Source organism: Equus asinus, chromosome 21, assembly GCF_041296235.1.
Source record: "Equus asinus isolate D_3611 breed Donkey chromosome 21, EquAss-T2T_v2, whole genome shotgun sequence".
Classification (NCBI taxonomy): Eukaryota; Metazoa; Chordata; class Mammalia; order Perissodactyla; family Equidae; genus Equus; species Equus asinus.
In genome coordinates, this window is record NC_091810.1 from 61,969,878 (window position 1) to 61,986,477 (window position 16,600).

The following is a 16,600-nucleotide window of genomic DNA, read 5'->3' on the forward strand; positions in this document are numbered from 1 at the left end:
GGTCAGGCATTAAGAGCCACTTGTGAGCAGAACCAAAATAATGCTAAAGCTGATGGTAGATAACCACCTTTGTCAATTCTCAAGAATGCCAGTCTCCCCAAAGAGAATTTCATTCATCTTCCCAATTTTTATTGGATCAGATCACATCAGATATCTTATAACCATCAATTCCCAGCCAGCCAACCAATTGAATATCATGAAATCCTTAAATGAGTCCCTTGCCCATGTTCTATAATTTAACTCCATCTTTTCCTTTCTTTTATTTTCCTATCACCTCATCTCCAATAAAAGAGCAAGGGGTCTTAGTTATTTAATCAGCAACAGTCTTTGGATGTCTACTATATGCCAGGCACTTTTATAATAGGCCAAGATTACAGTAAAATATAAAACAGGCTTCTCATGATTTAAGAGACTAGTACAAGAGATAATTAAACAAATTATTATTATAATATAATATGAGATGTGAAATAAGAGAGATGTGCAAATGCCATAGGAGCCCAGAGGGAGAAACACCAAATACAGCTGAGCAGAGGGTGGGAAAGATTCATGGAGAAGACACTTGAATTGCTCTTTGAAGAAAGGAGGCACCTTCCAGACATACCTGATACTTCATGAGTTATTTACTACATGCCCTAAACTAGGCTAGGTGCTTTATGTGTGTTAGGAAGAAACCATAATTATCTTCAGTTAGAGACTTAGAGAAGATGCATAACTTGCTTTAAGGTCACATCTTGTATGGGATAATGCTAAGAAGTCAGTAGAGTCCAGAAGGTCTCAATGTGGACGTAGGTGAAAGAAGGGTTTAGGAGCACCGTCCAGGCCAAGCAGCAAAGACGAAGCACAGCGTGAGACAGCATGGCCAATTGGGAAGCAATGCAGAACATCTTATGAGTCCTGTTCTCTTGAAATTATGGAGTAAAAATTCAGTGAACATTTCAACCCTTTCAAAACAATTCAACCTGTTTGTGATTTAACTGAGCTGATGTTTCCCACCTCTATGGTGTTTCTCCGACTTTCCAACAGCCTGATCATCCCATAGGAGACTCATCCATATCATTTAATGCAGGTCAATCCTTCAGAAAAGACAACAATCCTTAGGAAGAGACACCACGTTTTATGGATCTTCTGCATCCCCTGAGCACCAAGCCTAGAGATAGAAACATAGCACTCAACACATGCTAGTTAAGTGATGAACATTTTGGCCAATATTTTGCTGTTGGAATTCAACCGTATATCTGACGTCCAAAAACACTGTCACTTGGAAAAATTATCTAGCAAATCAATATAATCAAACATTCAATTCAGTGTTTGGAATTAGGGTGTGGAAGAAATAGGCTATGATTTTAGATAATTTGCTCTTTTTTGAAAAGTGCTCCACTGGTAACAGAGAAATTCAACCTCTCTATTTATTTGGATTTAAATGCAACCACTAATTAAGTTGATTTCCTTCATTCTTACTTCCATTTATTCATTGACTCCTAGAACTAAGAAATCATGATTTAGGGATGGGCATAGGCCACTACGTTGATACAAAGCTACAAATGTTAAAGAACATGTCGCAAATACAAGAATAACTGTCTTTGGAGAAGTGGAAGGTGGAGGAGATGAGCAGACAATATTGTGCGGAGAGACTGCTGTGAAGCTCAGAACATAACCAGCATGAAAATAATGAAAACATGTTTTTCCAAATTACTTAACTTTGAACCTTAATAAAGTTCAGAAATATTAGAAAATCACATTTGTTTGAAATAGACTCTAAATAAGGGTGTCACAAAAATTTCTCCCGGAAAAATTTGGGAAGCTCTATTAGTTTGCTAGGTCTGTCATAACAAAGGACTGCAGACTCAGGGACTTAAATTTACTTTCTCACAGTTCTGGAGGCTAGAAGTCCAAGTTCAAGGTCTTGGCAGGTTTGGTTTCTCATGAGGCCTTTCTCCTTGAATGGCAGGCAGCCACATTCTCACTGTGTCTTCACATGGCCTTTTCTCTGTGTGTGCTTGTGCCCCTGGTCTCTCTTCATTTTCTTATAAGGACACTAGTTCATGCCCTTTATAGGGCAGTCTGTGTCTGGTGACTGAGAGAGGGAGGTAAAAGGCACAGCCATTTCAGCCAGACACAGGACATTCCTGGATAGTACTCTCTCCAGAGCACCCACCATGTTGGCTGAGGCTTTGTCAGGCCTGCATCTCAGTCCCGCTTCCCAGTCAGCCCAATCCTGCCCTCAAGATGTTGATCATTAATAAACATCTTGCTCTCCAAACTCTGTCTCTGCCTCTGAAGAGCCTAACATACAACAAATAGCTTCAAAGCTCTGCTGGAAAATCAGCTTGAACCTATAATTTTATGTCTAGCCAAACTGGCACTCAAATATGAAGGCTAAATATTAAATCATGCAAGACGCTTAGAGTTTCCTCGTTATGTACACTTTCTAGGGGAAAAAAAGCTACTTGAAGATATACTTGAGGAGACCAAAAAAAAAACCCAAGAAAATGGAAACCATGAAAACAGTAGGTCAAAGCCACAAGTGCATTAAAAAGGAATACCAGAGAGAGAACTCTGCCACAGGCCGTGAAAAATAAAAAGTCCCAACTAGAACGTCAAGTTAGAGTTTCAGAACAAAAGTCATCATAAAAAGGTAAATTCTCATTTGATAGATAATGTAATAAAGCAGGAAAATCTGTAAAATGGTGAAGAAATCATGTTTCTTTTCAACAAGAAAAATGAAAGAAAATTGGAAACTTTAGACAAAATTTATATTTAAAAAACTACAGAAATGAAGCAAATTAAAATGTCATGATTTTGAGAAGCTGAAGTAAATGAAAATAAGTTCTTATTTTAATATTTCAAAAACTTAATTTGGAAAGGTGATAGCCTTAATCTACACACGATTTGTGTCACTTCCTACTCTCAGAAGGGCCAGTCACTCAACTTGGTCTTGGGGTGAGTAATATGCAATCATAACATTGCTAATGACCCGTGTTGGTGCTTGAGTTTTCAACTCAAGCGACGGGCAAAGCAGGGAAGGCTTAAGCATACTTGTAAAATAGAATGAAAAAGTTATAAACCTTGACAACGTTTAATGATGCCATTGGAAGATCATGAGAATTGGAAGGAGGAAAGGTGGAAGTTAATTCAGGGCTTCTAATTTCATCTTGGATCTTTTACAAAACTGAGTCAAATTTGTCTAAATTTGATGGATCAAGGTGAAGCATTTGAAGTATACTTTTTAAAATTATTAATGTGCCAGTAGAAGAACCCAAAACAATAACTATGAAAAGTAAAATGAGTGGAGGGAAGGTAGGAGAAGCGAGAGAGTTCTTTTTTTTTTTATCATGCATAACAGAGAGTCTATAGCTAATGTTTAAAATTAACAATTGGAAGAATAAAGGTTTCACATACTACTGAGAATTTTGCAGATAACTACTGGAAGAACCTAAAGAAGAAATTGGGTGAATCAGCCTGGTGGCACAGCAGTTAAGTTCACATGCTCCACTTTGGCAGCCTGGGGTTTGCAGGTTCATATCTGAGCGTGGACCTATACACTGCTCATCAAGCCATTCTGTGGTGGCAATCAACATACGAAATAGAGGAAGACTGGCAGAGATGTTAGCTCAGCAACAATCTTCCTCAAGCAAAAAGAATGACAGTAGATGTTAGCTCAGGGCCAATCTTCCTCACAAAAAAAAAAGAAGAAGAAGAAAAAGAAAGGGCTTACCTGTGGAAAATGAATCAGAGGAAAGTAGGGATGGGAGAAGAACAGCTAATTTTCATTATATACCCTTCTGCACTGTTTAACTTTCTGTGTGCATAAACATTTCACCTGGCTTCTGTTCTCTCTCTGCCCCCTCGCTCAGGCCCCATTTGTGACTGTCTACCCTAACTTGGACCTTTCTCTCACCTTGAGAACATAGTTTCTCTTTTATGTCTACCTGTTCCACACAGCAGAACCCCAGGACTCAGGAATAAGGTGGCTCAGCCCTCCATCACCCCCTTCCCTGGGCACTGGCCTATGACTGATAGGAGGGGAGTCTCATAAAATCCTATCTCCCCAACTGGTTTACAAGCACTTTGATTAACTTCCTCTGTGTACCTAGAAAGTTCAGCATAATCATACATGCATGGACCAATTTGTACTTCTCGATTACACTGAGGCCAGCAGAGTAAATTTTGCCTGAATTGAACATCTTCAAGCTTTGTAACCTAGGACGGGTCATTTCACTAATCTGGGCCTCAGTTTCTGCATCCACTTTGTGGTAGGAATGAAATAGATGTTCTTTGGCGCACCCAACAAGGTTAGGATTCTGGAAGGATGCCTGTCCCAGCTCAGCATGGTAACAGCTCCCAAGTTCATGGTCCAGCGGTACAGCCCCGGCAGTCCAGGGAAGAAATCACACCACTTCCTCCTCCATCCCCAGCGTTTCCAGGATCCTTCTTAAATCTAACCCATAACACGAAATAGTGCTTCTGGCCGGTTCTTGCACTGATCTCCACCTCATGCCCAGATTTTCTCTTTACTTGCTTCTTTGGACTCTAATCCTCAGATCATCCCTCCTTCCCCGGCCCCTTTGCCCAGAACAGGAGTGCCGATTCTCCTTCGTTCCATGCCCCACAGCCTTGGGCCAGCTGAGGGTCACTCCACAAGGGAAATGAAGCCCTGAATAGCCCAACAATTAAATTGAATTAAATTAAAGCTATTTTTCAAGCAATGCGAGTTGTAGTAAAATGCCCGTCCAAAGAAACCCACAAATGATGCACTCAATACGTAATTGGTATTATCATTAAAGGTCAAAAATCAGTCCCCAGTGAGGAATGGAATAATTATGTGGAAGTAAATCTCCACCAGCCAATAAGGACCAGGAAAAGTGGCTGGCACGCCATTGGGGAGTCATTTGGCCTAGAGAGCTCATTGCCCTGGCAAATGAGAATTAGACTCTAATTATCCCATTGGCAGGTTTCAGAAATTTTTAAAATATACTCTCGACAACTGTCACAGTGTCAAAACAATTATTTGCCTGCTTGAGCAAGTGTCAGACACTGTAAAGTATATACGTTCTTGTACAATTAAATGGAAAACTTTCAGAAATTGGAGGTGTAAGCTGGGACCCTAATTACAGGATATACAGATAACTAAAACTGGGAGGCAAAGAAGGAACAACACTAGTTTCCTATTTCTCTTTTTTTTCCTGAGGCACTGAATTCTGAGTATATATGAGGTGAAAGTAGAATGTGCCACCTGAACTTCAGGAAAGGATGCCAAGCCATTTTGCCTATCGTCCCTGCCTTTGAGCCATCATTGGTCCTTAAACATCTATTAATTTCCTCTGCATGGTCTGCGGGCTTCTCTGCACCTATACTGTCTCCTTTGATCCTCCATAACAGCCCTTAAGTTCAGCCAGGCAGCATCTTTGTCCCGTTGTACAGATGTGAAAACTAAGGAGTGATGTTCCAACTCTCCTGATTCCACCAAGCTCCTTCTTTCTCCTACATGACCCCCAATGTAACTGCCTTTCTTCCCAGCCCAGTAACTAAACCTCTGCTAGAATTACCTCAATGCTCACCCTCTTGTTGCTGTTTTTTGGACTCTGAGACTCTTGGATAGATGGATAGGAAGTAAAACAGGCAGCCACCAACACAGTGCTCCTTAAATTACTCACAACTAATAGACATTGAATTAATGTTGAGTGAGTGATTGACTGAAACAATAACATGAGGAAGAGACTCCCACCAAATTCAAGGAGTACACAGCACAGCTGGCATTGACTAGTAGCCTGCTATGGGCAAAGCATGTGTACAAGCAGGTGTGTTACACATGAAATAAGGCCAGATTTTTTCCTTTGAGAAACTCACACTTGAGTCAAAGAGATAGATATGTTCTTATTTTCTGAATATAATGGATACAAAATGCTCAAAGATCAAAGAGGAGAAGGCAATATTCACAGCTTGAGGTTGTTGACCTTAAACAAATAGACAGCCAGTTACTTCTATAGCAAAATGTGTTTCTTCCGGATCAGCAAAGAGTTGCAATTCAGGGTCTGCAAATTCCCCCAAAACAGAGGAGGAGAAACTCTTTTATAGAGGGAAGAGGAAGCTGGGAGGGATATTGTAAGCAAAGAATTGCATGGCTTTTCATTGGCTGAGTTGTAACAGTCTCCCATTGGCTGACCTTCTTGACAGTCAAGAAAAGGAAATCTTTCTTCTTCCTATTGGACCCTGCTATGACCAGGGCTGGGAACTCTCCCTATTGGCTCCTTGACTGCATTTTAATGAGGTTTCTATTTATTAATTTCCACAGGGTCAAGGGACTCTTCATCTTCTCAGTGGTTATTAAGTACCTCTTATGCATTGCATGTTTTATACACATTTGCAATGATCTTCACAATTCTACAAGAATGGAAGTGACCCACCTGGATCACCCCAAACCCTAGAGTAAGAATCTTTAGGTTCTTAAGGGAAGCAGTGTGGATGAATTGTGGATTAATGGGTGGTGGTGGTACCCTGCCAGAGCCCCTTTACAGGCTGGTACAACTATCCCCCAAACACTGTGAGTTTTGGCTGTCATGAGCTCCAGCTGGCCCCTTCCTTCAGAGAATTGTCCTTGGCTGAGGAGAGCCTCCTGGCCTGAGGAGTCACGTCCTTGCCCCTGGAATGGCCCACAGCAGAAGACTGATAGGGGTTCAGTCAGCCTCCTGGCCTCAAGGCGGGGACTACTCAGCAGCGTGGTGTATGCTCCAGAGCCTCTGTGGGTTAGGGCAAGGCTGAGATCCTGAGACCACATCTTTTGTCTCTTGCCCTCCTGCCTCCCTCCACGTTTCTTCTAATAGCACCCCCTCTGTAAATCCTAGGTACCCAAATCCTTGTCTCAGGCTCTGCTTCTTAGATTTTAGACAGTTAGATCTAAGATCTAAGACCTACTCTTTTGGAGCCCCATTTCCTCGTTATAAATCCCTGATAATACATCACAAGTGGACATGAGAATTAGGTGCGATGATGTAATTCAAGTTCCTTGTATAATTCCTGGGCTCAGTAAATCAAGGCAAGGATTTTTCCTCTTTATTTACATTTCCAGAGGACTTCTGGTCTCTGGGATATACAACAAAGAAACCCCAGGCAGCAGCATCAGGGAGCAGCAGTGGCTGAAGGAGCAGAAGCAGCCATGAGTTTGTAAATGCAGGAGGAGCCAGTTGACCTGTGCGTACTGATAGACCAGTCAGGGCTTGTGCCAACCAAGTGCACTTTTTACCCAATTACCACAATGGGTGGGGGCAGGGAGCTGGTTGAGGACTTGGTGGAGGAGACAGGTGGCAAGGACAGCAGGGTGCCCTTGGAGGAGTTGCAATTCAGTACATTTGTAGGTTAGCTTTGCTGTTCACCTTTTAAGCAGAAGGGCAAATAGATCGCCCACCGGATAAAACAGCACTCTCTGAAATATTGCTTCCTGACTCCGCTGTTTCATCTCCATTGGCTTCTGCCTCCCTCTACCCTCTCCTTTCAGGCTGGCTTCCCACAATCACTGCAGGGCGAGCCCGAGCTGATGAGGGCACCTGGCTTTTGCAGCGGCTCTTCAAAGCTAGAGGTCAGGTGTGTTCCTAGGATTTAATTAAGCTGGAAATGAAATCCAGCCCTGGAGTGGCTCATCGTCTTTATTATCACATTTCTTACCGCTTGTCAGGCCACAGTGGCTCCAGGTCTTGAAAAAGAAGAAGCGGGATGCTTCCTAGGCAAGGCTCCGTTAATCCATTTCACACGGCATTTCAGATACCTTCCTCCATTTTAGCAGAATGGAAAAAAGATAGCATTCTCAGGGGCCTTTCTGGGGAAAAGAATTACCTTAAAATTAACAATGGAAAATGTGTTTTGAAATAACACATTATTTCAAATATATTTTCTTGTTATAATATGTGCCCAGTATAAAAATGTACAAGATACAAAAACACAAAGAATAAAAAATTGTTTGTAATCTCACCAGCTAGAGACAACCACTGTTACTATCATGGTCTCCTTCCTGCCAAGTACAGGTGTGTGTTCCAGGGCTTAAAGTGTGGGTAGTGAAAGACAGAGACAGAACGAGTCCTCTCTTTAGAAGAGGAAGAGTCCTTATCCTATAGGGGCTGGGATTCATGGCATAACCTTTATTTTTAAACTTCTTTATATATTCACTAACACTAGTTCACGTGGGACACTAAGTCGCTAAGATCAATGAGGTTTTCCCCCCTTTCAAGCAATCTGGAACCAGGGAAAAGATCGGGACTTACAGGAGTCTCCAAGCTCAGGAGTACTACAGACTATCACATTGCAGTCATGTTTTCTGTGCCTAATAACATATTCTATAGTCTCTCAGATTAATCAAACGAGATGAAGGGATTTATGCACTGCTGTGCCCTGAGAAGAGGGCTTAACCGTCTCCCAAAGTAATATCATTTGACATTCGGAGCTGTTAGACTGTGGCTGCAGAGGAGACTCATTTTTTAGCCTGATTTGCGTTCGGTGGGTAGCAGTCCCCTTCATGTCCCCTTAGTGTGGCGAGATTTGGCAGCTACAGGGCACTGACCTTTCTCACTCCGGAGATGTGATTGCTTTCACACTGATCGCACAGAAACACTTAGCAAATCTCATACTGTTAACTCCACCCCACACCAGCAATGCTGGCATTTTATGACTGTCATGTGGCATTAGCCAGCTGAAAACTCACTAAGATGGGGAAGCTGTGCCGAATTAATAACTTCTAAGGTAGTAATTTAGACAGTTTTCATGCAACTAATAAGTACCACTATAGCCAAAGGCAAAAGTCACAAAATCGTAGCCTGTTGAAGATAAAAGGGACCTTCAAGGACTTTTCGTCTGGCACCTTGATTTTACAGGTAAAGGAAACTGAGGATCAAAGAGAGGGAGGGATTTTTTTTCAAGGTCGCAGATCTAGGATGGAGAAGTGGTTTTCAACCTTCATGCTAGCAGCATCAGAATCCTGCATGCAAAGGAATCCTGCCTGTATAACTACAACACACGTGAAACATCCATGAAAGCAGCACCACGAGTGAAGCAGGGCTGGAGCCTGAAGCCCCACCCCTCCTCATCCACCTCCGCTGTGAGGTATCTCGGGAAGACCCGAGCCTCCGTGAAGCACAAAACAAAACCACCTTCCTATGGCATGCTGGCTCCAGTAACATTTCTCGTAGCTCCAAATATTCTTTGTATAAACAAATAACATATATTGGACTAATAAATAATTTAAATTGGAAGAGTGTGATCTCAGTCCTCTCATTTGCAAAAGAAAGACATTAATGGTTTCTGTGACAGCAAGTGAAACATTCATTAGAAGTTGAACAGACAATGGAAATGAGTTGACGTTGTGATGGCCTCTCACAGCATCATTCCTAGCCCTGGTCCACTGTGGAACTGCTATGTGGTTTAGGTGGGACTAACCCTAGGCCCAGCTCCAGGAGTGGTTCAGTATTTACCTAAGCCAGTTAGCTATGGGTAACCACTGAATTGGCAAATGTCAATAGTAGACAGATCCACTGAGTAAGAACAAACATTGACCTTGGCTTGGGTAAATCAAACAAGGTTTACTGTTTGAAAGATACAGGAAGAAGTCAGTGTGGTAAAAAAAAATATACAGCAGGGAGGTCGACAACATTCTCCAAAGGAATTACATGCTTCCAGGTTACAAAAATTCTAAACAATAGACCCACAGTTACAGATGATAAATTTCAGAGAGTAAGGCCTAGTTAGAATTCTAGATACTCAACTGCCCCCCTCCATAAATGGGGCTGGAACAGCTCTGCAGATTAGCCAGTCTGAAGACATCTTGAGACTCCCCCTCATTTGGATCAGTGGCACACCATCACTTTTGGGATTATATAATATATAATATAACTAAAGAGTATAGCTCAGTGCAATATATTTGGATGCAAATAGAGCCCCATTTATTATTGTCAGCCTTCCCAAGCTAACATACCCTGGTCTAGTGAATCTCTGAACTAAGGACTGCCAAATCAAAATGGAGTTCAGTTACCCTATGCCTAGGAGTCAGGCCAAGATACCAATAAACCAACTATGAGGTCTTTCTTGTAGTGTAATTATGACTCATGGCCACAGTGATTGGTTCAAAGATAGACGTCCACCCTAATTGGTCCAATCAGAGGAAAGTTCAGGATTTTTGTTTACAGCTTAGGTAAGGGTATTCTTTCCCAGGGATATTAACAAACAAGCAGGTAGTTTTCTTTCATACTGGCTGTCTTCCTAGATCCGCAAGGGGATCCCACCTTAGGATAAAGTTGACACCATGGAAGAGAGAACAGGAAAACAGAAAGAAATTGGTCCATTCTCGGCATTGTTGAGGTGCTTGATCAACTCTCACCTAAAGTCAGCACTTCTGGCATTTCTGTTACACAAGCCAACACATTCCGTTTGTTTAAGCAAGGTTGACTTGGGTTCTTTGATACTTACAGCGGAGAGAGCTCTTATAGTTATGCAAACATATAGTGGTTTCCCAAGTTCATGAAAGTCTGAGACACTTAAATGCTTCCATCTCATGAGGAAAATTCACTTTAAGAACTCTGTACTATTAGGCCAGTAAATCCAAGCCTGTATTCAACAGATTAGGTCAACAAACATATGTGGAAACCCGCTCTGTGCCATAGCCTGTGTTAGACCGTGGGCTAAACAGAATCTCTGCTTGCCAGGTAATAATATCTTATCAAATATTGACAGTACCAATGAAGTTAGAGGGTCTGCAAGTTATTTTTCAATACTTCAAAAGGCCTAAGAGAAAAATCACATCTTTAATCAGAATAAGACTGAACTGGCTAACTGTGTAAGGGGCTCTGGTTACGTTTTGTTTTTGTTTTTGTTTTTGTTTTGTTTTTTGCTGAGGAAGATTCACCCTGAGCTAAGATCTGTGCCAATCTTCCTCTATTTTGTATGTGGGTCACTGCCACAGCATGGCTGCCAATGAGCGGTGTAGGTCTGTGCCCAGGAACCAAACCTGGGCTACCAAAGCAGTGTGCACAGAACTTAACCACTAGGCCATGGGGCCAGCCCTGGTTACTTTTGAATGTAATAACACTAGATATTCCAAGGTGATAAGTTCTGATTGGAAGTTAGAAAAAATAATTTAAAGCTAACTTATTGTGTTTTCATTTTATGGCAATAAATCTTCCAATACAGAGAGATTCTGTAAAAAAGAAGGAGGAGGAGGAAAAGGAGGAAAGGAAAAAAAGGAAAGGAAGGGAATGGAAAGGAAGAGAAGGGAAGGGAAAAGGAAAAAAAGAAAAGACTTAGATGGGAGAGGGAGTGGATCAATCTGTAATTCAAACACTTTCACACTTGCTGGGTGTCCTAAACTTCATTCTTCTGAACTATCTTATTTCCACCTCTGCTGACTTGAAAGAAAAGCCACCTTTGAAAATACCCAGAAACAAGATACTAATAAAGATCAACAAACAGCTTGATTTTCCCTGTACTTCACAACACAAGAACAACATCTTTCGACAAGTATATACTGAACTCTCAAAAGAGGTTCTGTATTAGTGTCCTGGGGCTGCCATAACAAATTACCACAGACTGGGCGACTTAAACAGCAGTTTATTCTCTCACACTCCAGGAGGCCATCAGCCTGAAATCAAGGTGTCAGCAGGGCATTGCTCCCACCGAAGGCTTCAGTGGGGAATCCTTCTTGGCCTCTTCCAGCTTCTGGTGGCCCCTAGAGTTCTTTGGCCTGTGGCAGTATAACTCCAATCTCTGCTCTGTCTTCAAGTGGCCTTCTCTGTGTGTCTCTGTGTGTCAAATCTCCCTCTCCTTTCTCTTCTAAGACACTTATAAGGATTTAGTCACCCTAAATCCAGGATGATTTCCTCTAGAGATCCTGAACTTAATTCCATCTTCAAAGACTTTATTTCCAAAGAAGGGCACATTCAGGGGACCAGGGGTTAGGACTCGGACATATTTTCTAGGGGACGCTATTCAAGGTACCAAGTTGGTGAACACATACTCCTGGTTTAGACACCCATGTTTCTATCTGAGGAAAGCACCATCTAAACCAGCACCAGCCCCTTGAAAGCAGTACACCAAACCGAACTCACTCTTATTCTTCCCAAATGTGTTTCTTTCCCTGAGTCTCTTACTATTAATGTCCCACATCAAATCAGTTGCTGTGCGCTATAGTACACCTGAAATTTCTCTTGCATCCATTTCCTTCTCCATCCCACAACCAGTGTTTCAAGTGTTTGAACTCCTTCCCATGCATCAGCCCATAGTTGGCCTCCCTGATCCTGACTCCTGATGGCTGCATGACCCCCTACCTCTAATCCATCCTCTCCACCGCTAAATGATTGCTTTTTCTGAAATAACAATGTGTTTAAAACCCAACCATGACTTCCCCCATTTATCTCTTGTCAAACTTCACACTTACTTCAAGGATTATCTAAACTGCTCAGATGCCACCCACCCCAAGAAACTTTCTGTAATCCCCCAAGTAGGAGTTTTCTCTTCATTGAATTGCCGTATTCTGAGACTCAGATTATTTTAGTAATTGGTAGTTTTTGACAGTTATCTACAGTTATTTCCATCAAGGACTTGTCTTTGTATCCCTAGCAGTGGTCACATATTGAGACATTTACTGGTCACTTCTTGAGGTTTTCTATTCTTCCCCGCTGCTCTGAGAATGAATGCTCACTCTTAAGTTGGGCCAGGCATGATTCTACCTTCTCCACCCTGCCATGGTTGATTGGGCACAGACAAAGTTTGGGACAACAAGACGCTCTCCTTTGCACTTGAAAATTGAGGCTGAGAACTTCCAGTTCCTTCAAGAACTACTTATTTGAACAGAAGAGAAATGTATTTTCATTAACATTCATGCTGGTGTAGTCAGTGGGCCTGTTTTTACTGGTCTACCACCGAATAAGTATTGAAATCAAGAGTATGCATTTAGAAACTTTGATAGCCATTTGACAGAGTAATTTTGTGTGTCTGTTGAAGCTAATAATTAAAAATGTAAGAATTGTATTTTGTATTTATTTTCTAACAATTTATTCTTAATAATTTTTCTGAAATAAGTTGATTCAAAAAATTTGCAAAAACAGTACAGGATTCCCATGTACCCTTCACCCACCCTCCCCAATGATAATAACTTACTTAACCATAGTCCATTGTCCAAACCAGAAAGTTGACTCTAACATTTCATTTTTATTGTATTTTATGACAGTATCCATGTGTGACACAGTAATATTTAAAAAAAAAAAAACTAGTTGTTTACCACAGATAATTTGAAAAGAGCTAGTTTACATAATCTTATTACAACAATAATTGAAGGTAGCAACAGAAGTTGATAAAAGAGTGGAAATACCCCAGGCTTGGGACCAGCTGACTTGATCAAGCCCCTGTCCAGCACCCAGTGTTGCTGTGGGAAACTCCATACTTAGAGACAGGGTTAAGAATTATTAACTGGAAGATGGAGTTAGTTACTCTTTGTCACAGAGCTATAAGGATCAGGTGGTGCAACATTTACAAAAGCACTTTGAAAAATACTTTCATACATAAGCCCGTGTACTTTCTATACTAATAAAATGATATTTATGTCCAACTTACATGTGTATCATAAACTTACATGTGTATCGTATTAATACACAGTGTCTCAATATAGCACAATTATAAAAACCCCTTATATTATAAGTGCTCAACAATTTCCAAGGCCCTTTCAAATGCATTATAAACCTATTCAGTATTCACAAGGGTGGTTATCCCAATTTTATCCGTGAAGCTCAGGAACATAAAGTGGCCTGAACAAGAGTCAAACAGCCAGGATGAGAGTCGAGACAGCAACTTCTCTCCCTGAACACAGCTACCTTTCACTTCCCCATATCGATGTGCGTTTTGCAGAAATCTAACATTATCTCAACTCTTCAGTAATCCAACAACCCAAGGGAAGAAAAGATAATTTGTGCAGATTTTACAAGTTACATTGCTAATTTAAGGACCTAGTTAAAATAATACTCAGTGTTTTATGATAGTTGGCCTTTTTCACATATGCCTTCCTTCCATTTATATGTAATTCTGCCCTTTTCTTCCCCCTTTCCCCAAAGTGGCACCATAAAGGTTGCTAAGCAATTGTCCCTGACAAGGTCTCAGAGCCTGTCAATAAAACGGAATATTCTCCTATTCTCTGCTCCCTTTTAGTACTGAGGAAAGTGTCAATCACAGAGTATCAGTAAATGCTGGCTTTTCAAAGAAAGCAGAGAGGCCCTGACAGGCAGGAAATAAAAGATGACTATTTTTAAAATAACAAGTCCTTTCTCAAAGTAAGGCAAGTTGAGTAAGAGAGAGACAAGCTTCACTATTACGCTTTTCTGGGATGTGAAAGTGCTCCTTCAGTTTAAGCCACCATCTTGATTTGAGAAGGATGTCTTACTTTTCCAGAAAGCAATCTTCAATGGTGTGCTACCACTCTTTGTAAACCAGAGAGAAAATGCCTCAACAAATAGGTTTCTGAAATTAACATTTTTGCCAAAGGCTCAGGAATTTAGAAGCCAGCCCAGTGGTCTAGTAATGAAGACTCGTTGCTGCCTGGGTACACGTCCTGGTCAGGGAACCACACCACTCGTCTGTTGGTTGTCCTGCTATGGTAGCTGTGCGTTGCTGTGATGCTGAAACCCATGCCACCAGTATTTTAAATACCAGCGGGGTCACCCATGGTGGACAGGTTTCATCAGAGTTTCCAGACTAGACAGACTAGGAAGAAGGAACTGGCCACCCACTTCCGAAAAAACTGGGCATGAAAACCCTGTGAATAGGAGCGGAGCATTGTCTGATAAAGTGCTGGAAGATGAGAGGATGGCACAAAACACCAGACAGGGTTCCACTCTGCTGTACACAGGGCCACTAGGAGGCAGAATCGACTCCACAGCACCACCAACAACAGGGATTCAGAAGACTCTCTCAAAGTCTTGCCCGTGATATTTAACTAAAGTAAGACCTTCAGAGAATGGAGAATTGATATGCAAGGTGAGTATAATTAAACAGTATCAAATTTATCAACCTATATTTGTATTCAATAAATACAATCCAAGTCATTGTCTATATAACGCCACAACGGCTGCCATCTTTATGCACAGCATCAAACTATACAAAGACAAATACACAGAGATTAAAGTAAAGGGACATTTGACCTCCTAAAATATGTGCAACTAGCTTGACATATAATTAATATCTGCACACAGACCTGCAAGGTGGAGCGTCTAGTCAAGTCAGAGAAAATTTGTCTTATATTTAAGACTGAAATAATCAATCAAACCACCATTCCACCAATCACCTCTCAAAACAGGGATCTTCAAATTGTCTTCCCCAAAACTGACCTAGTTCTTCTCAGAACACACAGCTCTATCACATTAGCATGTACCAAGTTACTCTTGATCCCACACCTGAATCATTTTTCTGAAGAGACTCATTAACCTTTGCTCAAACATATGCATATGTTCCTAGCAGGTGGCAGCATTCTTCAATCCCTGGTAATATCAAGATAATTCTAGTGCAAACACAGAAATGTCAGTGTTGCTAAACTTTTTAATTACTCAGCCATATTATCTTCATGTGACATGGGAAATGGCACACTGCAAAGTTGTACTTCAAATAACCTGCGTTGAAAGCAAATGTGTGTGAGGAAGACAGTACAGTGGACTCAACACAAAGCCCATGAGGGTGAAGTGGCAAGATGACTTTGACTTAGTGGGGCTGTGAGAATGGAGGTGGTAGGAAAGAGCCAAAGCAGTGACAAGTGCTGAATTCTCTACCAGAGTGGGACAAAAAAGCATCCGATTTCCCACATCTATGCCGAGCCAGAAAGTGTGAGACCAGCCACTGAGGAGTAAGAAGCACGGAGCACACTTTTATAATCTTTCCCTTAAAGAATGGGTAAGAGACCCGCTGGCTTACATATTTTTCTGAGTACAATATATTCTGAAACTGTGCATTCTCAATAATATTTATGTTTGGTTATTAATGTTTAATCTTCCTGGCATTAAGCACCCCAAAAGTGCTTAACATTTTGCCCCTTCCTTCCTTCCAGCCACTTCTCCAGCCTCTGGATGCAGGCAGAATTTCAAATAGCGTCCATAATCTTAGGACCCAGGTTTAGACGGCACCTTAATGCAAGTACTCAAATTGGAAACCCAGAGGATGCCTGGTTTCATTTCTAGTCCCAGGCCATCAATTGCATGTCAGGGAATTGCCTCATGTCTGTTCCCTGTACTGAAATGTAATCAGTGTGGTACAGTAGAAGGAGTGCGAGCTTTTAGGTCATTCATCCAAGTCTGGGCTCTACCCCTTCACTCTGAGCCTCAGATGCCTTCTCTTTATGATAGGGCTAATAATGCCCACACACTACGGTTGTTTAAAGGTCTAAATAAAATTCTTGGCCCAATATTTGCAACATAATAGGTGTTTAATAAATGCTAGTCTACTGCCTTCCATTTGAATATGAGGCAGATGATTTATTCATCTTTGTATCACCAACAGCACAGAAATTAATATATTGCAAAATGTTCTTTGTTTTTAAAAAATCTTTTTCATATTCATTGCCATCACTACTCAACCCATCCCCCAACCATTT

At 41.3% G+C, this 16,600-nt stretch overlaps 1 long non-coding RNA gene across 6 annotated transcripts in view; it reads right to left on the minus strand.

Annotated features, from left to right (window-relative positions):
- The window catches only part of LOC139041385 (uncharacterized), a 460,406-nt gene that overhangs the window by 228,649 nt on the left and 215,157 nt on the right, over nucleotides 1–16,600 (minus strand). For all 6 annotated transcript variants that reach the window (XR_011496440.1, XR_011496439.1, XR_011496435.1 and 3 more), the window contains 2 exons: nucleotides 7,660–7,810; nucleotides 994–1,147 (listed from right to left, as the gene is read on the minus strand). This is a non-coding gene — a long non-coding RNA (uncharacterized lncRNA). The remainder of the gene's footprint in view (nucleotides 1–993; nucleotides 1,148–7,659; nucleotides 7,811–16,600) is intronic.